We start from the raw sequence: 5,000 nt of genomic DNA on the forward strand, positions 1-5,000 counted from the left end.
ATCAGCTCTGGTGTTTGCTTGCTCCGGCGTTTCATCCGTGGACGAGTCGTCCGGGATTAGCGCCTGTAGGAGCTGCGAGGCAGTCGATTCCCAGTCAGTCGTATATCCTTCCGGCGTTCGAATGTTTGAGACCGCAGTCTCAACACAGAGTTTCTTTTGGGCGATCTTGTAAACAAGTCCCCATGGCTCTTTATTCCCCTGCTCCGTCACAAAGTTCTGCCAGCTTTGTGCTTTCGCAGCGCGCACTGCGGCTGTGTAGGCGAGTCTAGATGTTCGATACTCAGCCTGCTTTGCCGCTCTCTCCTCCGAGTTCCTCTCGCGCTGAAAGGCTCGTCTAAGTCGATAGACTCGCGCTTTCATTCTTGTCAAATTTTCCGTCCACCATGGGACGGACTTCGAATGCCACTTCTTGGGGCGCATTGAGGCATTGCACGCATCGATGATCGATTTCTCGACCTCTTGTGCTAGGTGTTCGACTTCCCTGCGGCAACCAGTACCGAGGGGTAATTGCCTCGCGCCTTCAAGAAGAACTTGATCAAATCGCTCCCAGTTCGCATGCAACGTGCGGAATCGAGGCTGTGGGCTTCGATTCTCATTCACGTCCGTGAACTGTAAGACAAAATCAATGAGTCGGTGGTCACTGGAGGTCCAATCCTCGTGTACCGTCCAGTTTCGCACAATTGTCGCCATGTCTGGAGTCGATAATGTGACATCGATCCATGACTCACCGGCAGGGCTGGAGTATGTAGGAATACTCCCAGCCTCGTTCAAAATCGTCAAGTCGTGTAATGCGATAAACTCTTCGAGTTTCTCGCCTCGCGTGTCCGGTCGAACGCTTTCTCCCCCCCAAAGGTGGGATTTGGCATTGACGTCCGCGGCTATCACGACTCGACGGTGTTGGAGAGCATCGAGTGTCCTCTCCAAGCGTGCCAGACTTGGTTCAATGTCTTCCGAGCATTGAAAGTACTGGCTAACGAGGTAGAAACTACCGAAGGGTCCGCTAATGCAAACGCAGGAGGTGTGAGTATCACACAGCTGTGTGATTTTTACCACCGAGATGTCCGGGTTTCTGACCACTATTGCGGCCATAGCCCGTTCATTCTCGGCGATCACCTTCGCCGTGAGCCCAAAGCCTGGAATCTGTCCCTGAAATTGGTAAGGTTCCTGCATGAGCAACACGTCGATCTCCTTTGCATGCATCAGCTCGCTCACCTCACCATGAACAATTAGCGCACGCCGCATATTATGCTGCGCGATGCGCAATTGCCTTAGAGGATTCTCCGGGTCGTTTCTATCCATAATTCGTACGAGATACTGCTAGGTCTAAAGCTGCCTTATAGGCAGGGCAGTTTTTGTCTCGCGACTTATGGTTGTGCTGCTTGCCTCTTGATTTACAGTTCGAGCAAGTCGGGGACTTACTCTTCGCCGTACAAGAGGCAATGGTATGCCCTTCTTCGGAGCAGTGACCGCAAACCTCGTTTTTCGCTTTGCAATGTTTGGCCATGTGGCCAAACATTTGACACTTAAAGCAGCGTGTCACCGAGACGTAGTCCTGCACTCTGCATGACGACCACCCTAGGTACACTCTGCCCGAGCTCTTCAGCCGCTGGCGAACCTGCGGACTGACTTCCATGACCCAGTTGGCAGTGTCCTTTTCCTTCGGGCCGGTTGCAAACCGGACCTTCAGGCTGGACGACACATCCCCCTGGGTCATATCGCTGAGGTTTTGCTTCCAGATACTGGAAGCAACCTCCTCTTTCCTCATCGCCTTAGGAACGTCGTACACTATAAGTGTAGGGTTCCTCAAGGTCGGTAGAGTAGCTGAAAGCCCTACTTCTTTCAGCTTCGCGCAGTTGACGAAGGCCTTTAGATCCTCCTTGCGTTCAGTCTCGACGGCTATGCCACCGGAGTGGATGCGTCGGACGGACCTCACGCGGATCTTGGCTTTCGCCGGCTTGACCAGTGACAGAACAGTCTGTTTTGTGACATCACTGTTCTGTCCTTTCCCTTTCGGCGGGAAAATACGCACCACATGTCGTGGTGGTTTAACCGCTTCCGGGGAAACTCGGTTGGCGTCAACCTTTACCGCTTGCGCGTAGGTTGTTGCCGCACGAACTGGTACAGGTTTCACAGTCGGACGGGATCCCGTCGTCTGCGAAACCGTAGGGGCAACCCTCTCTGCGATCCTCTGGGAGGCTCTCACCTCTTGCCGGATCGCCGCGAGCTGTCCTTTCAGGAAAGAGTTCTGCACGAGAACCTCCTGGACTAGCTCGTAGAGAGCTGCCGCGTTGCCTACGATCAAGGCTCCGGTCTCCTTGCTGAGCCTGGATTCTTTTCCAAGACAGCTGGTCCGGATGCCCTTGAACAGTTTCGAGGCCTCTCCACTGATTTTGTCGAGAGGCCTGTTCGATGGACCAGGTGTCGCCTCCGCCGACACCTTTCCTGGCAACTCCTCGCCGCTTTTCCGGGCTTTTTCTGCCCTTTGCGGCTTCTCCTTTTTCACGACGGTTACCCAACCGTCGCTGTCAACTTGGCCCAATCCTCCGTCCGAAGACGTGGCGTTGCCTGCAGAAGTTGCCTTTGGCTTTTTGGCCTCCGGCTTCTTCGGTGGATTTGTGCGGGGTGGTGTCCCCGGTCCGTCCTTCTTGATATCCTTAATCGACGCAGGGGATATCGTTCCTGCCGGCTTAGGTGGTGAAGCCGTCTTTCGCGTCGAGGGTCTGGTGCAGGGGGGCGTTTTAGCGCCCTTACCTACTTCAACCGCCTTCGCTTTCTCTTTTTTCTGGGGTGGTGAAACCACCCCAGCTCTCTTACTCACCGCCGTCGTTCTGCCGGGAGCAGCGACAGCGGCCTCCTTCACTCCCTTTTCCCCCTTGCGGGGTACCGAGGCGTCAATGGGGGTTAATTTAATTTTTGGATCCATACTTATGTATTTTCCTTTTCGTCCCGGCGTGTGTCCCGGCCTCCATGGACCCTCAATTGGAACCCGGCTCCGCCTGGGTTAGGACTTGCACCCGGGATATAGTCCGCGAACAAAGGCCGACCGGGCTTTCCCCGGACTCCTAGGTTCACTTCCTCGCCCAATAGAACCCACGAGTGGTGTTCCGAGCCGATTGACTAGGCACAGGGCTGCTTTTCTCGCCTAGCCGCCTGTCTAGACGAAGCAGAGGCCAAAGGTACGTGTTGGGCAGCTACACTCCCGCAGGAGAGAGGGCCCTCAGATCCCAGGATCCTCCTTTCCGCCGACACAGGTCGCCACGCACGGCAAACACGTGGGGAACAAACCTCAAGCAGATGTTCCCTCTGCTTCGCTACGCCCGGTTTCTGTTCCCTGTTTTTGCAGGGAACCCGCTGCGTAACTAGGACATGACCTCGGGCATCATGTCCCTGTAGCATTAGCTCCGAAACGTGGGACTCGTCCTTAGCACGACTAGTAGAACTCACTTTGCCATCATCAACTATGCTCTTGACGCTTCAGCGTCCTTTTGCCATCGCCAACGACGGGAGCTGCTGTCAGCAGCGCGACGACGGTCTTACATGTATAAATACATGTTGTCTTTCGTCGTTGGCGTACCTTTCAGTGTTTTCGTCATACGCTGCATATCCTTCCTATATGCAGCGTCCGTATGGCAAGGACTCCGAGTCTGACAGAGCCGTACACCACCGGTTTACAGCTCGGAGTTGAGCTGGTCTAGGCGGAGTCTTCTAATGGCCAGGGGAGCGATCCACGTTTCGAGGCCCGTCTCCCTACCTAGGATACTAGCGTGGTTTCCCAGCCGACACCTTCAGGCAGTAGGGAGCAGCTCAGCTACTTCTACGGTGGCCTCCTTCCGTCATTCGTCTGGCATTACGACGTCTGCCACCAGATGTTTTGGTGTGCTGGGTTCTGCCAAGCCCAGCGGCGTATTGCTTTTCCCAGCGGCGTATTGCTTTTGGGGACGCATACAGACGTCGTTTCGTGTCTCTTTCTGGTCTTTTTACTTTGCTCAACGTGAAAAGGGGGCATATAGCCCCCTTTTTGATTTCTGGTGTCAGGATCGCCTCCTCGGAAAAGCATTAAAGCAAAAAGGGGGCTTAAAGCCCCCTGGTATGAGTTAGGTCTTTCTTGGAGAAGCTCTAGGTGTTCGAGTAGGAACTTCGAAAAGTTCCTTAAAGTGAAAAAGGGGCATATAGCCCCTTTTTTGTACAATATACGCCTTCTCCAATAAGCCTTAACGTGAAATGGGGGCCGAAGCCCCCAGGTGTTAAGTATACGCTAGTCATAATGCTTCCCCATCTCTCTTTGCTTTCCTGACACCACTCCTTCCTGACATCTCTGTTTTGCACAGAACGAAATGACGGATCACGTCTTGCTCGGGTAGGTGGGGTCGCTACTCCCATACGGTGTGCCCCTGCACCGCCCCTGCCGAAACCAGAGCCCCGTTGGCCGGCATAAATGCCGTTTGCAGCGTCCACCGCGTGGAGGAGGGGTTGGCACATGCGATCCTGGTGCCGTATAGCAAGCTATACGCCCGGACGGCTTCTAGACGCCAGTAGATAGGGACAGTGGGAATCTCGTTAATCCATTCATGCGCGTCACTAATTAGATGACGAGGCATTTGGCTACCTTAAGAGAGTCATAGTTACTCCCGCCGTTTACCCGCGCTTTTTTGAATTTCTTCACGTTGACATTCAGAGCACTGGGCAGAAATCACATTGCGTCAACACCCTTGGGGGCCATCGCAATGCTTTGTTTTAATTAGACAGTCGGATTCCCCTAGTCCGTGCCAGTTCTGAGCTGAGTGTTGAATGGCGGCCGAAGAGGACGATCGACGACGGCAAGCCGCCAACGAAAGCCTCGCAGCAAGGAAGATCCGCGGGAGGCCAAGGCACGGGACCGAGCTCGGATCCCGACGAGAACGAACGAATCCGTTCAACGCCGTTCACCTCGCCCAGGCCCGGCACGTCAGCCAGACTCGCTTCCCGACCAAGCCCGACACGCCCCGCTCCTCAGAGCCAAT

At 54.6% G+C, this 5,000-nt stretch overlaps 1 pseudogene; it reads right to left on the minus strand.

The window, feature by feature from the left end:
• The window catches only part of LOC143350792 (large subunit ribosomal RNA), an 11,003-nt pseudogene that overhangs the window by 3,376 nt on the left and 2,627 nt on the right, over window positions 1-5,000 (minus strand).

The sequence above is a fragment of the Colletes latitarsis genome, unplaced genomic scaffold, assembly GCF_051014445.1.
Source record: "Colletes latitarsis isolate SP2378_abdomen unplaced genomic scaffold, iyColLati1 scaffold0039, whole genome shotgun sequence".
In the NCBI taxonomy this organism is placed as follows: domain Eukaryota; kingdom Metazoa; phylum Arthropoda; class Insecta; order Hymenoptera; family Colletidae; genus Colletes; species Colletes latitarsis.